The 18,146-nt window shown below is 44.0% G+C and overlaps 1 protein-coding gene across 1 annotated transcript in view; it reads left to right on the plus strand.

Moving 5' to 3' along the window:
* The window catches only part of CREBRF (CREB3 regulatory factor), a 504,903-nt gene that overhangs the window by 425,946 nt on the left and 60,811 nt on the right, over positions 1-18,146 (plus strand). The window lies entirely within an intron of this gene.

The raw sequence follows: 18,146 nt of genomic DNA on the forward strand, positions 1-18,146 counted from the left end.
TCCTCCCTAACCCAATTTAAGTGCAGCTTGGATAATTGGATGAGGAACAGGAACTTCATCCCTGGTTTGGCACGTATGTCTCTAATGGGCACAGCCTGGAGATGGTTAATCTCCAAGGCCCCTGCTTGTAAATTTTTCATCTGCCAAGCCTCTGCTTACACTTATCAAGTGTACCAGAAGTTGTCAGAGATTTGGGATGCATGTTTAAGCTTAAAAAGGCACTTGTGGTCGTTAGCTTAGTACACACCTATGAACCTGTAACATGGCACTGGATGGCTTTTTGTATGAACCTGATCATGAGTAGAATAGATAAATATGCGTAAAGTAGCTTCAAAGTCCAATGATGGGACAGAGCATCCCTAGAGTTCTGTCCCTGATGAGGGAGAATGGCAATGTATAATTTCTGCACTTGGTGTTTTGTGGGGTTGCAAATGTATTGCAGCATGGTTTGCCACAGAAATTGGAAGTCTTCCTGCAGTTACTGGATTGAGAGACCATTCGTGTGTCAAAAGGAGGATGTTCTTAGTGTTTCACTGTTGCAGTCATTACATTTGGGTTATCTGCTTGCAGGTAGCCCTCAGTCAGCCTGATTATCAAAGTCTTTGGTCCTGCTTTGGTTGCTGTCTCATCTTCCATGATGTCAGGTAGTCAGGGGTATAAAGCATGCAGCCAATGCCATTACATCAATCTTTCTTGCCGTGCGGTGCCCGAAGCAGAAGCAGTTTGCAAGTGCCAGTCAGCAGACATTTTCGAGTTTCAGATCCGAAGTCTTCAACAAAGCTAAGTACCCCATTGGGGATCCTTTTTCTTGCTCTAAATTGATGTCAGTAAAAGTTAACAATTGTATTACTTGTGGAAAGCAAATACCTCAAAGATTTTCATTAGTACTGCATTACTTGCTTAGGCCCAGACCACGACATCCATCGCTGTTGGTTTTGAGCCTTATTCAATCCTCAAACTATTCGTCGTCCATTCATTTTCGCATCTGTTTTGGTACTCGGTTCAATTATCCAGAAATGGCTTCGATAAGCCACCCGACTACTGACATTCCGAAAAAACGCAAAGATAAAGAGAGAGACCGCATAGGTCCAAAGCTGCTGACTACGCTTCCACTAAGCTAGTCGCTAGTTTGCCGGTACTCAGTGAGGTGCTTTTGCAGCCCCTGATACCTGCTACTTCAGATTCGCAGGCCTCTACTGCCACCCATTCAGAATCCGGTATGCCACGAGATGCTTCTTCGACTATGGAACCTGCAGATATCTCTACCTTGGATGGGTCTGGAGCTGCTGTGCAGGCACTGGCTTCTGAGGGTGTATTCAGGCCTACTGACTTGCATATTAAACCGATGTCATCTTCTTCAAAGCCTAAAACTCAATCCACTCCTAGAAAACAGATGCTCAGGCCCCTATGCCAAAAAAACAAATGATAAGAATGGCTGAAGACCTTATTACTCTAATCAGGGGAAGTCACCCTTCTCCCTCTAAGAGACCTAGAACTGATTTTCCTTCTGATTCTTCTGATCAGGATTATGAAATTTGTTTCTTCTGATGACCAGGATTTGCCCTTATCTGCCTATGAGGATTCTGATGCAGAGGACTCCATTCCCTTTGCTTCCCCTCCAGAAGATTTCTCTTTTGGTGAAACTTTGCATACTCTTGGGGAGCATTTCCACTGGGAAAGCCAGGATTACTCTGACTCAAAAAAGAGGCTTAGGGAATTCTTACTCTTACCTCAACACAGGCCTTTAGCTATCCCTCCTGTACTGGACATTGTAGATGCCTTCTTGGAATTTAACCTGGCCCCAGACACTTTACCTCTGGCTCCCAGGAAACCTGACCGGTATTAGAGTACCTGACTCTCAAGTTCCTCTTAAGAATCCTACTGCGGATCCAGAGACCATTTCACAGGGACCCAAAGGCATTAAGGCTACTACTGCCAAAACCTCTACCCCCCTCTGATAGAGATTCCAGGGCCTTGGACAGATGGGGTAAGAAGGTATACACGTCTGCTACTTTGGCCATTAGAGCCTTAAACTGCCAGTTTCATATGTTAAAGTATCAGCAGCATATTATTGGATTACTTAAATGAAAAATGATGTTGATTCCTGACTGTGCTGAAAATAATTACAGGATTTAATGCATTCTTCTGAACAAGTTGGTAAACATACTTTTCAGTGTGGTTTTGCTTCATTAGAGGCACCTTGCAGGGCTGCTGTCACTGTACTTAGAAGGCATGCTTGGCTTAAGGAGAAAACTTTGCCAGATCAAGTTAGTTAAATTACTGGATGCTCCCTTAAACCAAGACCACCTGTTTGGCAACAAAGCAGAATAAGTACTTACAAGATGGAGGAAAAAGCTAAATCTATGCAAATTGTTAAAGATTTCCGGCAAGTACAGCCTCCCAGATTTAGTAGGCACTGGCCTTCCAAGAATTGGCCCTTTCCTGTTTCTTCCAGGCCTTCTCAGTCCAAACCCAGGAGCAGCAGACCACCCAGGCTTCAGTCTCAAGGTACTCACAGGCCTAAGTAGTGGGGGGCTCCCACTTCCAAAGCTGGAAGTAGTAAGACACCCCCTATTGTAAGCTGTCACAATGACTTAACCTTAAACCTTCCAAGCCCTGCTGAACTGATTGTTCCATTCCTTTAGGGGGAAAGAACACCCTGTATGCAAAAAACTAGGAACTCATTATCCAAGACAAATGGGTTTTAAATATAGTTTCCCAAGGATACAGATTCCACTTCTACTCCTTACCAACCCCAAACGGTTGGCCAAACCTACCCCACAAATCAGTGGGCAGAGGCTCAAAAGCAGGTTCTCTCTCTTCTAAGTATCAGGGATATTCAACCTGTCCCAGAAGAGGAATGGGGGCAAGGTTTTTACTCAAGACTTTTCCTAGTACCCAGAAAAGACAATTCCTGGTGTCCTATCCTGGACCTGTCTACCCTAAACACTTTTTGGTAATCCCAAAATTCAAAATGCTAACTCTTCATCAGCTGCTTCCCATGCTAGGCAAAAATGCCTGGCTGGCAGCATTGGAAGCTTGCCTGCACATCACAATGAGGGAATCTTGCAGAAAATACCTACGCTTCAGAGGAGGCTCCATGCATCAGTTCTCTGCACTGCCCTTTGGCTTATCTACTATGCCCAGAGTATTCACAAACTGCCTAGCTCCAGTTATTGCATTCTGCAGGCAAAGAAATATTCAGATATACCCATACTTGGACGATTGTCTAATTCAGGCAGAAAGCCAGGACAGAAAGCCAGGACATATTAAGTCATCTGGCATTTATAAAGAAACTGCTAATTTCACTGGTTTACACCGTAAACAAAAAGAAATCTCACCTAGTACCCTGCCAACAAATTGTATTCCTGGGAGCAAGCTTGAGTACAACTTCCAGTTTTTCTGGCGTGAGGTAGGCCATCTGGGGTTCATGGCCTCTTGCATTCTAATTCCATATGCAAGACTGCATATGAGGAAACTGCAGTGGTATCTAAAAAGCTTATGGTGTCAGCATTCTCAGGACCTAGAATCAGTGATTCCTATCATTCCTTGTATAAAGACAGAGTTCCTTTGCTGAGCAGAGACTGCCACCACAACAAGGGACTGCCATTCACCCTACCCCCTGCCGCCCAAACCCTAACAGATGCATCAGACTATGCATGGGGGGGGGGGCTCACCTGGCAGGGCAGTGCATTCAGGTCAAATGGAACCAGAGTCAAATGCACCTGCATATCAATCAAAAAGAAATGTTAGCTGTACAGAATTCTCTGACAGCCTTCAAGGACCACATTCTTCCAGGACAATTATTGTTAAAGATGGACTACACCACTGTTATGTGGTACATAAACAAGGACGGGGGGGGGGGACCCACTCATACCCTCTCTGCAGACTAGCCATGGTTCTGTGGAACACAGCCTTGAGCTACCAAGTGCACCTACAAGCGCAATTCCTGCCAGGTAAGCTAAATACACTGGCAGACCGAAGCAGAAATCTCATGGACCCACACGAGTGGAAACTGGAACCAAAGATATTCAACACTTTGAGAAAAAAATTGGGGAGCCCAGGGGTAGACCTGTTTGCCTTCCCTCAGAACTACCAATTGGACAAATTCTGCACAAGGACTCCCCACAGACAAGCTTGAAAAGAGGATGCCCTGTCCTTCACCTGGGAAAACCTATCCGTTTATGCCCCCTCTGCCTCTCATCTCCAAAGTTCTACTAAAGATCAAACAGGACAAACCAGGGACAATACTCATTGCACCAGACCAACACTGGTGCCCCCTCTTGCGCAGTGCGTCACTGCTGGAACCATGGCACCTGCCTAAGACCCCTTCCCTGCTGTCCCAGCAGGAGGACCAGATTCTGCACCCCCAGCTTCAAACCCTGAACCTTGCAGCCTGGCTAATTACCTGAGCTCTCCATTACCATCCCTAAGTAAGCAAGTGATAGATGTCATTCTGGAGGCAAGGAGCCCTAGCACTAGAAAATCCTATGCTGAAAAGTGGAAAAGATTCTGTTCCTGGAGCCAAATTCAGGGGATGGGCACAACAGTGCTCAATTTCATAGGTTCATACTAGGCTATCTGCCCTGAGGCAATTATAAGCCTAGCCCAATTCTGTATGGCTTACGCCACCCCTTGATTTGAGTATACTGTGCCCTTTTTAAGGTTTAGTTTACTGTGCCTCTGTCTAATAGTGACATGGGAGTAATCCCTGGGACAAACCTATGATCCCCCATCCACCTATCGAGATTCTTCTTGAAGAGATTCAGTGAGGTGCTCTGCCTCACATGAACTGGAATTCTATTCCAGAGCGAAGGGAGCCTCTGGGTTATGAACCTGTCCCTCCAGCAAGTTCTATTTATTTCTGTGCTGAGGTTCAAGTCCCTTGAGCATGTGGCTCTAAGGGATTTGGATTTACTGAGGTGGAGCATGTCCATTAATTCTGGATTTGACATAGCTTTGTATGTCAGGCATAGATCGCCTTGAAGTAGGCGGTATGCAACTGAGTAGAGCTGGAGTTTTTTTAACCAAGCAGCATATGGCATCTGTTTGAGACCCTTGATCCTCTTGGTGAGATACTTTTGGGGTCTTTCTAATTGCTGCAAGTGTCGGGTAAGGTACATCCCAAAAGGGGCATTGTATTCTATGATGGGCCTGATGAGGGATGAATAAAGGGGCACGATTACCTCTCTTGATCTAGATGTGAAACCCTTCGTGATGAGGTGGGCTATGTAGAAGGTCTTTCTAATGTGGTTTTCAAAGGAGAGATTGCTATCAACTTGGATCCCCAGGTCCCTAATAACTTTCTCTGTACTTAATGGGTTTCCGCCTATGTGGTAATTTGTGGGCACATTGTTTTTGCCAAAGGGTATGACTATACATTTTTTGGCATTTAGCTTTAAACCATGGTGCTGGCACCAGCTATCTGTCTCTGTGAGACCTTTTTGAAGGATGTCTGTGTCAGCTGGAGAGTTGATTATGGCACCCAGTTTGCAGTCGTCTGCGAACTTGGTGAGCCATAGTCCTCCCACGTTTGCCTGCACCTCGGAAAAGTATATACCGAACAAGATTGGTCCCAGGACAGAACCCTGTGAGACGCCACTTGTGACCGGTTTCGAGTCTGACATGGCTCCAGCAACTCTCACTCTGTGGGTTCTGTCTTTGAGCCAGTTTGTGACCCATCTTGTGACATAGGGGTTTATATTTAAGCTGGATAGCTTATCTATGATGCCCGAGTGGAGTATTGTGTCAAATGCCTTTGCAAGGTCCAGATAGGCTGTGTGGACTACCTTCCCTTCATCTATGGCTTTGGTGACTGTTTTGAAGAAGTTAACCAGGATCAAAAGGCAGGATCTGCCCTTGACAAAGACGAACTGGGTAGGATCTAGTGTCTGTAGGTCCCCAATGTCTTTGTTTATGAGCTCCATGATGATTCTCTCCATAGCCTTGCAGACTAAGCTAGTCAGGCTTATGGGGCGGTAGTTTCCAGGGACCGTAGAGGCTCCACCTTTGTGGAGTGGGACCACTGTTGCTGTACGCCATTCTGTGGGCACATATCCTTTAGTGAGGCTGTAATTTACTGCATATTCTTCAATACTTAACTGAGATGCTTCACAAGGGCCTTTCCTTCTCTTCCATTAAAATTCATATCTTGGCCATTTCAGCACATTATAATACGGAGCCACCCCTCTTCTCATCCACTGCTGAAACAATTCATCAGAGGAGCCAAAAACTTAAGACCACCCAGGAGAGCCCCTACTCCAGCCTGGGATCTTAACTTTGTATTGGAAAAGCTCACTCTACCTCCCTTTGAGCCAGCTGCAACTGAAGAGTTGAAATTCCTTTCTTGGAAAACAGCCTTCCTTCTAGCCATTACTTCAGCAAGAAAGCTGTCTGAATTACAGGCCCTCATGGCAGTGGAGCCTTTCATCATCTTTCATGCGGACAGGGTATCCCTCAGGACCAGTCCTTCCTTTATGCCCAAGGTAGTATCCAGTGTGGCCCTTAATCAGTCCATTTATTTGCCAACGTTTTTTTCTAATCCACAGAACAAAGGGGAACGAATATTGCACTCCTTGGATTTGCACAGACTACTTGGACAGGACTAAGCCTCTCTGGAAATCTGAACAGCTGCTGGTTGCATTTGATGCAGGGGCAGAGGGGAAGGCCATTTCAAAGCAAACCATTTCTAAGTGGATAGGCCATTGCATTAATTTTTGCTATAAGCACCATGGAAAACCTACCCCACATGGGATAAGACCCCATTCCACCAGGGCTGCATCTACTTCTACAGCCTTTCTCAGAGGTGTTCCTACCAGGGACATCCTAGAAGCTGCTACCTGGAGTTCTGTACATACCTTCACCAAGCATTACCACTTGCCAATTTTTTTTCTAAATCCACAGCTGGTTTGCTACTGCAGTCTTGCAGGGCCTAATAGCTGGTCCTAATGCTCTCGAATTGCCACCTCCCTTCCTTAGCTTTGGGAATCTACCCAAATGTAACTGCAACAGTGAAACATGAAGAACATAGTACAGTTGTGTACACTTACCATAAATGTAGATGTTCGAGTTTATTCACTGTTGCAGTCCTGGTTACCCTCTCTCCAGCCCCCTGACTTCTATTGACTATACCTCTCTTCTTGTTTACTATACTTAAAGCTTTCTGGTGTATTTGCTTTTTGTTGGAGTGTAACCTTGTGTATAATTGCTTCCCATTATGGGGGCACCTGACATCTGGGGCAAGAAAAACTGATATAATGGCGTCGGCTGCATGCTTTGTACCCCTGACTACCTGACGTTATGGAAGATGAGACCGCAACCAAAGCAGGACCCAAGACTTTGATAATCAAGCCGACTGAGGGCTACCTGCAAGCAGATAGCCCAAATGTAATAACTGCAACAGTGAATACACTCTAACATTTGCATTTATGTTAAGTGTATGCAACTGTACTTTTCTGCTGTGCCTGCCCACTAGATTGTGTTGCAGGCAGAAACCAGTGAGTGGCGATCACCCATTGCCATACTCCCATAGCCTTGTGACAACGTGGGGTAGGAGCTGATTCTCCCTTGTTTATGTACTAGACTGGAGGAAAACAGTCCTGTAGTTCTGCAACAGAAGAACTGCCTACATTTCCCAGATGTTTATGTAAAGACAAGCCTCTGAGTCTGATCAAAAACTTTGGACTATTCTCCCCTTGCTGTGCTCACCCCCCCCCCCACCCTAGAAAGGATATGTCTGTGTTTACTGTTACTGGGGAGGGGACATGGAAGGGCCTGCTAGCCGATATCTGAGGAGGATGAAGCCACCAGATAATGAGTTCTGCAGTAATTAGTCTGATGAGTTGAGGCAGGGAACTTCACATCTGAGGCCACTGTGTGTGGAATAGCCACTGAAGGATTCTCATATTGTGACAGGCAGATAGCACCATCAGAAGTGATCATGCCTGAGGCCCTAAGCTCTCAAGATTAACTGTGCCAGGGGTTGATCAAACTCCAGTAATTTTCATACTGCTGTATTCAGGGAGGCAATTCTATCCCTGGAAGAAGTATCAGAATTACAGTTTTGTCCAAATGACAGCCTAGGAAAACAAAGCATTGAGTGGGAGTCTGGTTGGATTTCCTCAGATTTACTGAGGTACAGAGAGAAGCACAAAAATGGTGCAGGTAGTCCTTTGCTTAAATAAGAGGCAGCCATGAGCAAGTTGTCCATATGAGGGAACATTTTTGAATCCCTGAAGATGTAGATGAGCTGCTACTACCGCCATGCATTTGGTGAATACCCTGGGAACTGAGGTGAGACCAAAATGCAGGGTTCTGAACTGGTAATGACTGGCTTCGTCAGAAGTGCATAAATCTGATGGACTCATCCTCTGTTTTTATGTGATTAGGTATGCTAATTATGTATAAAGCATATCCATTTGTTGTACTGAAGATATGAATCGACTGCATCTGCGTCAGCTCCAAAAGTATGACTTTTTGACGTAATTGTTTAGGAAACTTGGGTTCAAATTGGGCTGGAGGTCCTTCATTTTCTTTGGAACCAAAAAGTGCAAACAAAATCCTGACTCTGGAATCTGGTGGAACCTCCTGGTTGGTTCTTTTTTGCAGAAGATAATGAACCTCTTGCATATTGACTTTTGCCTGTTTAGGTGGGACATCTGGCATTGGGGTATAAGGATTTGGGGTGGATTTCAAAAAGTGGAATTTGATAATCTCTGGATACGATCCCTCTTACCCCTTTGTCTCGTGTGATGGTGAGCCACAAATGAGGGTAGAGGGGGTATGTGTCCCCCCGAGTGCATCAGAGTGGGGCAGCCCAACAAACCTTTTCAGGGATTCTGTAGGTATCTGTTGAAGGGCCCACGGAAACCCCGGATGTTGTTTGTGTTTCACTGTTGCAGTTATTGCACTTTTGTTATCTGCCTGCAGGTAGCCCTCAGTCGGCCTGAATACCAGAGTCTTGGGATTTCTGTGTCTGGTGCTGTCGCCTCTTCCATGATGTCAGGTCATCAGGGGTATAAAACATGCAGCCAATGCCATTACATTAGTCTTGCCATGGAGGAACCGGAAGCAGAAGCAATTCGCAAGTGTCGGTCGGCCGCTACCTGAAATTTTCGTTTTCGAGTTTCAAACCTGAAATCTTCTAAAGTGAAGTACCCCGTTGGGGATCCTTTTTTCTTTCTTGCTCTAACCAAAGTCAGAAAAAGTTAATTGCCTTGCCTGTGGAAGGCCAATACCTCACAGAGATTTTCATTCTTACTGCGTCACCTGTTTAGGTCCAGACCACGACGTCCCTCGGTGTCGGTTTTGTGCCTTGTTTAACGCCTGAACCATTTGTCGGGCTATCTTTGTCACTAAATTCTTTCGCTCTCATTCTCCATATTTCAAAATGGCTTTGATAAGCCATTCGACTACCAGTCTTCTGAAAAAACGCAAGGATAAAGACAGAGATGGACCGTATAGGTCCAAAACTGCCAATGACACTTCTGTTAAGCTAGTCACCAGTCCGGCAGTACTCTGTGAGGCACCTTTGCAGCCCCTGATGCACGCTTCTACAGATACGCAGGCTTCTGCTGAGACCCATTCTGAGTCTGGTATGCCGCAAGATGCTTATTCGACTGTGGAACCTGCAGGTGCCTCTACCTTGGATGGGTCCGGAGTCGCTGTGCAGGCACCGGCTTCTGAGGGTGTATTCCGACCTACCGATATTTGTATTAAACCGGCTTCATTTTTAGCTAAAATTACCGAGCTGCTTAGGCCCAGATTTCGCACTACTCCTAGAAAACAGACAACCAAAGCGCATGCTCAAGCTCCCATGCCACAAATACAAATGCTTAGAATGGCTGAAGACCTTATTACTCTAATTAGGGGAAGCCAGCCTTCCCCTGATAAAAGGCAAATAATTGAATTTCCTTCTGATTCTACAGACTAGGAGTCCGATGACTCTGACCCTTCTGATTACCAGGACATACCCTTATCAACCTATGAGGATTCTGATGCAGAGGAATCCATTCCTTCTGCCTCCCCTCCAGAGGATTTTTCTTTTGGTGAAACCTTGCATACCTTAAGAGGGCATTTCTGCTGGGAATGCCAGGACTATCCTCAGTCCAAAAAGAGACTCCGAGAATTTTTAGATTTTTTAGATTTGCCTCAGAACAGGCCTCTAGCTATACCCTCTGTCCTGGATATAGTAGATGTTTTCATAGAATCCAATCTTACTCCTGACACTCTACCACCTGCCCCTAGAAAACCTGGCAGGTACTACAGAGTACCTGACTCACAAATTTCTCTTTAAGAATCCTACTGCGGATCCAGAGACGTAAAGGCATTAAGGCTACTACAACCAAAAACCCTACCCCTTCAGATAGGGATTCAAGAGCTTTAGACAGATGGGGTAAGAAGGCATATACTTCTGCAACTCTTGCCATCAGGGCTTTGATTTGCCAGTTTCACATGTTGAAGTACCAGCAGCATATGGAAATAATTAAACAAAAAAAATGGCGTTCCTTCCAGATTGTGCAGAAAATATTTACAAGAGTTAATGCGTTCTGTAAACCAAGTTAGTAAACATACTTTACAGTGTGGTTTTGATGCCTTACAAGCATCTTGCAGGGCTGCAGTTACTGGGTTTGTACAGAGAAGGCATGCTTGGCTGAAGGAACAAGTCTTGCCAGACCATGTCAAAGCATAATTACTAGATGCTCCATTAAATCAGGACCATTTGGCACCAAAGCAGAAGCCGTCCTTAAAAATATGGAGGAAAAAGCTAAATCTGTGCAAACTGTCAAAGATTTCTTACAGGTGCCATCACCAAGATTCAGTAGGCATTGGCCTTCTAAAATCTGGTCCTTTCCAGTCCATCCCAGACCTTCAGTCCAAACCCAGGGGAACAGACCACCAAGACTACAGTCTCAGGGTATGCAGAGATCTAAACAATGGAGTGCTCCCACCTCAAAAACAGCCACCCCTTATGGAAAATGTTTACAATGACTTTTCAGTTATCCTTCCCAGCCATGCCCAAGTACTTGCACCCCTAGGAGGAAAACCTGCCCTTCATGCAAAAAACTGGATGTCCATTACTCAGGACCGATGGGTTCTAAATATTGTATCCCAGGGATACAGATTCTACTTCCACTCCCTGCCAACCCCGAGCGGGTTGCCAGACATTCCCCCAAACCAGTGGACAGAGGTTCAAAACCAAGTACTTTCCCTTCTCAATATCAGGGCTATTCAACCTGCTCCAGTAGAAGAAAGGGGACAGGGTTTCTACTCCAGACTGTTCCTGGTGCCCAGAAAAGAGGGTTCTTGGCACCCTATCCTGGATCTATCCATTCTCAACACCTTTCTGGTGGTCTCAAAATTTAAAATGGTTACACTGCGACAGCTTCTTCCTATGCTAGCCCAAGGATGCTTGGTTTGTCATCTTAGACTTAAAAGAAGCTTATGTGCACATCCCCATAATGGGAGTCTTGCAGGAAATATCTATGTTTCAGGGCAGGCTCTATGCACTTTCAATTCTCTGTACTTCCCTTTGGCTCATCTGCTACGCCCAGAGTGTTCACAAAGTGCCTGGCTCCAGCCATTGCATACTGCAGGCAGAGAAATATTCAAATTTACCCATACTTGGACGATTGCCTGATTCAGGCGGACAGTCAGGAATTGCTACTTCAGCACCTGGCATTTGTAAAAAGACTCCTAACTTCACTGGGGTACGCCATCAATGAAAAGAAATCACAACTGGTGCCCAGTCAAAAAATTGTATTCCTGGGAGCAAGCTTGAACACATCTTCCCAGATGGCATTTCTCACTCCAGAAAAGCAGGTCTATTTGACAAACTACTTCAAACTAATGGCCGACAAAACCCAGCTATTTGCAAGGAACATACTGCAAGCCCTAGGGTTCATGGCCTCATGCATTTTGCTAATTCGATATGCAAGACTACATATGAGGAAACTTCAGTGGTACTTAAAAAGTCTCTGGTGTCAACATTCTCAAGACCTGGAAACAGTGATTCCTATCATACCTGGTCTAAGGGCAGAGTTCCTTTGGTGGACAGAAGCATGCAACCACAACAAGGGTCTCCCTTTCACTCAACCCCTCACCGCCCAAACCCTGACAACAGACGCATCAGACTATGCATGGGGGGCTCACATGGCAGGCAAGTGCATTCAAGGCAACTGGAGCCCAGGACAAATTCTCCTGCATATCAATCAAAAATAGACGCTAGCTGTACACAACACTCTGACAGCCTTCAAATACCGGATTCTTCCAGGACAGCTCCCAATAGACAGACAACACCACAGTTATGTGGTATATAAACAAGCAGGGGGGAACTCATTCTTACCCACTGTGCAGGTTAGCCATGGCCCTGTGGAACACAACCTTGAGCAACCAAGTGCTGCACCTACAAGCTCAATTCCTGCCAGGCAAACAAATGTCACTGGCAGATGACTTGAGCAGAAATCTACTGGATCCACACGAGTGGAAACTAGAACCCAACTCAAACTTCTAATCCAGAGGTGGGGGACACCAGAGGTGGACCTGTTTGCCTCCCCCCAAAACCACCAATTGAGCAAATTTTGTACCAAGAACCCTCACAGCAGGGCCTGCAAGGTGGATGCCCTATCCTTCACATGGGAAAACCTCTCCATTTATGCCTTTCCCCCTCTGGCCCTCCTCTCAGAAGTACTACTCACCATCAAACAGGACAGGCCAAAGGCAATCCTGATTGCCCCAGACTGGCCGTGCCAGCACTGGTACCCACTCCTATGCAGTCTGATAGCAGTGCCATCCTGACACCTACATCAGACACTTTCCCTGCTGTCTCAGCAGGAGGGACAGATTTTGCATCCACAGCTGCAAAAACCCTAAGCCTTGCAGCTTGGCTTATCCCCTGAATACACCACCAACAACCCTCAGCAAACAGGTGCTGGACATCATCCTTGAGGCCAGAAGGCCTAGTACTAGGAAATCCTATGCTGAAAAGTGGAAAATATATTGTTCTTGGAGTCGGGTCTCAAGGATAGGACACAGCCGTGCCCACCTTACCTCAAATCCTTGATTACGTAGCAGGCCTGCACCACAGAGGCCTATCCTTCTTATACATTAAATGCCTCTACTATCTCAGCTTATTATAATACTAAGCCACCTGTCTTTTCTCACTCTCTCATCAAACAGTTCCTGAGAGGGGCTAACAATTTAAGGCCCCCTAGGAAGAGCTCCCTCCCCTGCCTGAGACCTTAACTTTGTACTGGAAAAGCTCACGCTTTCCCCTTTTGAACCTGCTGCTTCAGCAGAGTTAAAATTCCTGTCTCGGAAAATGGCCTTGCCTTCTAGCCATTACTTCAGCAAGAAGAGTGTCTGAGTTGCAGGCATTAATGGCTGTGGAACCCTTCATTATTTTCCATGCTGACAGGGTTTTCCCTCAGGACTAACTCATCCTTTATGCCCAAGGTGGTATCCAGTGTGGCTCTAAACCAATCCATCCATTTGCCAACCTTCTTCCCTAATCGTCAGAATAAAGGGGAAAGGATCCTGCACTCCTTGGACGTGCACAGACAGCTTAGGTTCTACCTTGACACGACTAACCTATTTCATTATATTCAATTTTTTTTTATTTTATTTTCTTGCTTCTACTTAAAACTTATTAGGTCAAGCTAAGGGCCTTAGTCCAGTCATTTGCGTATACAAAAGAAAAAGCATATCAATTTTATTTACACATCATGCTCTGTATACTTGTACAACCTGTCCTTCACCTCAGCAACCTAAGGTTATAGCCTATTATCTTAAACATGTTTTTGCCCAGGCTTTCTTCTCTTTTTACATTGCAGGGCATACATTTCTTAGAACCAAACAAGACAGAAAAAGGAAACAATGGCACTTGTTTAATTTAGTATCCCTGTAACACACACAAAAATAACTGAAAATACTTTACTATAAAACATGCACTGTCACGTTTTATAAAAATGCTGTTAAAGATAAAAAGCCATTTCCTTCAGCTTCTCCTCAGTATTCTTCCAAACATTAATAACATATGACTATAAAAAAGTTAATAACATGAAGTAGGACATAGACGTTTGAGTCACCTACAAATTTAACAAAGTAAAAGGTCTAATATTTCCATGTTTTCTTTTTCCACCATATTTCACAAATGTGCTTGGTGCACTGCAATTCCACATCTATTCATTTTTTTTCAGAGTTGTTTGTTTTCGTCAAGTTGACTGCATCTCCCAATGCCAGTCTTTTGTTCATTTCCAATGTACCCCTGGTTCTAACTTCTGTTTTTCTCTGTTCCTCAAGCATTTTTCTTTGGAACATTAGAAAAGGAGTCACTGGAATAGTCTCTCTATGAACTTTATTATCAGAAGAAAAAACAGCAGAACCCCTTTGTTTGACAATTCACTTTTTATTGGGCAAATATTTGTATTTCCTCCTTAGCATGTTCAGCATCACTAAATGACTGACCACCCTAGAAAAAAATATTCTGAAGATAGCCAGATGCAGCTGCTTGAATGTCATACCTGCACCATGATTTTCCCCGATTGCTGGAATAAATGTACTCTTCTTCCTGGTGTACAACGAGTAATCACTTTCCACAAACGCCCTACTTGTCTTCCAACTTCCAGTACTTCACTTCTGCCACAGTTGTCAGCATCAGCTCTTTCTGCTGGTAGGATTACATCTTTACAATTAAGGGTATTGGGTGATTTCTCATGGCCATGTTTGGAGCATGCACGTAATGTGCCCTTTCAGTTAACTCCTGCTGTAGAATACCAGTCCAGTTGCTTAATCGTGCTTTTATAAAATTAATAGTCTGTTCCTTCCAGTTTCTCTGGTGCAGCAGAAAACCTTAGGTTTTCACCTACGTACTCTGATCTTTAATTCTAAAATTTTTTGAAACGTATCTTCTTGAGTAGGCATGTACTCAGCCAGCCTTTTTTTTTTCATTTCGACCACTGATTGTTTTCATCAGCTGAGTTCTGGTAGTGGGAAATCCATAGACCATAAAAACGATTCCCAATGCCATATATATTTTCATTGTTGTTTTACATTAAACTTGTGTCACGGTCGTCCAATTTTGACACTGTTTGTTTCCAGTTCTACTTTGAGATTTGCATGGCACTGGGGAAATAATTTTTCCTTTCTTGGTTTTCAACTTCATTTTTTTCCAACCTTTTGGTATTTGAGTCGATATACTCTTTCAGTGTTTAGTTTATTTTAATCAACTCTCAGCGTACTTAACCTATGTTTTCTCTAGATTACTCGAAGTCACGTCTTGCACCAAAGCTGGAGCTTGAACTGCTGTTTGCTGAACAGCTGCAGGATTCTTTAAAGCTAGTGTCTTCATCTCACCTTTTGTGGTTGATTTTCTTTCAGGTTCTCTGAATTTCTTCTTTGCTGGAATCCAAGCAGTGAACTTACTAGCCAGTAACTGAAATTTACCCAACCAGAAATTCACTGGATCTCTACTCTGAGTTTCTATTTTCACACTGTGGGAGCTGAAGTTAAGCTGCTACTCTCTGTGCAGCCATCTTGGAAGTCCCTGAAGGATGTACCCTGTTAGCAGTGCAGAATAAGCCAGACTTAACCCACAGATACTGAAGGAGCAGGGGAGCACCTACTGTACTACTGTGGACCTGTACTTTAATTTTATGCAAGACAGAAAACCTTTTCCACTTTGATATAAAAGACTTTCTTGTGCTAGGTTTACTAGCCCCCCTCTAAAAATGAGCAGGTGTTCCAGAAAGAAAAGGAATTCAAATCCTATCATCCATACTGACGGCGTCAGAGCCTATAGAATGGGATGAATCAGTGACCCCTTGATCTGAGTAAGCAGACCCACCAAGTGAGGAAGAGTCTGGTAAGGATCCCTGACCAGTTAAGAGAATACCCCTTTCTGGTCAAGACAACACTGATTAGTAGCAGTAGCCTTGGATTGTCCCTTCTTATTTTTGAAGTACTTTGGGGAATCAAAGGAGAGACGTACAGAAACTTCCCCTTCCAGGTTATCGAAAAGACATCTGTTGTCACTGCTCATTTGCAAAGAGTTCTGAAACAAAATAAACTCAGTTGCCAATTTTCTGTAAATGCAAATAAGTCTGCCTGAAGAAATGGATATACTGAAGAACATCCATTTATGAGGGTCTTTTTTTTTGGTGGGGGGGGGGGGGGCAGCCTCCTCATTCAAAGTCTGAGGGATCCGTAGCTATGCTTTGTGATGGCAAGGAGTTGCATAAAGGGCGCCCCAACTGATTGGAATTTACCTGACTTGGCCTAGCAGAGTAAGTTTTGAACCACACAAAGAACTGTTGGAACTTGTTGACTAAAGGAATTCTTGTGGAGTCCACAATGAGCTGAGCTACCACTGGAATTTCCTAACATGATGCATGGCATGAGGAACCATGAGAATATTTGAAGCCATGAACTCCCAGAGCTTTTAGGAATTCTTTTGCTGAGGTAGACTTCTGTTTTGCTAGATTAAAAAAGTAACTTTTATATACCTCCGTTCTGTTTTAGAGTAAGAAAGTTTGTTGTGGTATCCATTAGGCAACTTAGGAAAACCACAGAAAATGAAGGAATTAGGTAACACTTGTTTTACAGTGAGGTTGAATCCTAGATTCTTTAGAAGGTTCATGGAGTATTCCAAGCCATTTATTACCTATGAACTGGAAAAGCTTTACAGCAGACAATTGCTCAGGTGGGGACGCTTCCCTATGTATTTTAAACTGTATTCACCATGTTTTTTTACTATTGTTTTAAAATCTTGACTTTTAGCGATATCTCTTTAGTTAAACTAGTTAGTGTCTTGCATTAATTGTATGGAAGAATGTGACTGGTTTCACCCAGGAGGGTACTTAAGCTAGTATGCTTAGCTTTTTTTTTACAACTCTGATGATGCCAGTGGAATCAAAGGTGAAAGCGCTTAGTTGTTGGTCGATTTGCTACTCTGTCATTAAAACAGTTTTCAGTTTCCAGCGAAGTGTTGCGACTGTTTTTCTTCATTTTTTTACAATTTTGCTGCTTGTTAGCACTTGGTTTGGTATCAGTACTGGGTCATTCTTCGTTTGGTGACTGTGAGCCTGTCTGTATGCTATGGAGGCGCTGGTTGGCAAATTAGTATCCTCTGTTCAGAAGCTTTTGGCTCTTCTAATTCAGGGAAGAGCAGAAAATCAAGGGGACATTTCAATTTTGAGTTCCCAGGCTGAATTATTTACTTTACACTCTCTGGTATTGAGGGAGAACCCTAATGTCTCTACGGAAACCGGCCGAGGTGGAAATACCATCACAAACTGGCTTCAGGCTCCTGTAGTGGATTTCCTGGATGGTGGTGAGGTGAGAGATGAATTGCCTACCTTAAAAAAAAATCGGATACTTGATTTTGAGAAGACATGTAGAAAATACAGGTCTTTACAACTTGATAATGCCTTTTTGTCTAAATCTATCGTGCTTAAACAGGTGCCGAAGGGCCTGAGGTTGTGGAAAATGCCAGCTGGTATTGAAGAAGGGATTTCAGCGTTTCATGAGCTTATAGCCTTGTTTGACAGGTTGGGACTAGAAATGCTTGATGTTATTATTGGGAACAATGAAAGTAAGTTAAATGTTTTGCAGAAAGAAATTACTGTTTTAAATCACAATATTGTTAGTGGTTTACTGTTTTCACAGTATAACCAGTCTTATCAGAAAGTTTTGTGCGAGTTGGATGATTTTGTTAAAAAAAAGTGTTGCTACTAAACAACGAAAATTACACTAATGAATATGAAAATAACCAGGCTTACCCACTTAGTAAAGATAATAGCAGAAATATAGTCAAAGCAGCTGTGAATTATGGTGGAACTAATACCAATAATTTTGCATCTATTGATGAAAACGCCATTGATGGTGTGTTGGATGATGGAGTGCTTTTAGAGGCCGAACCCCAGGAAAGGAGATCGGAGCGTCTGAGGAATCGGACGTCCAGAGGTTCCAGGAACAAACAAGAACAATGGTCATTACTACAAGAGACAATGGGGAGGGGAAAGGGGAGAAAGGGGTACAACTAACATTCTTTGACTGCTTTGAATGTGATTTGGAAGCGAGCATTGATTCTGCTTTAACAACTGATGTTCAGGGACATAATGACATTAGTGACAATGTTGAAACTTGTGAAA

This window comes from Protopterus annectens, chromosome 4.part0, assembly GCF_019279795.1.
Source record: "Protopterus annectens isolate FY-2018-M chromosome 4.part0, PAN1.0, whole genome shotgun sequence".
NCBI lineage: Eukaryota > Metazoa > Chordata > Ceratodontiformes > Protopteridae > Protopterus > Protopterus annectens.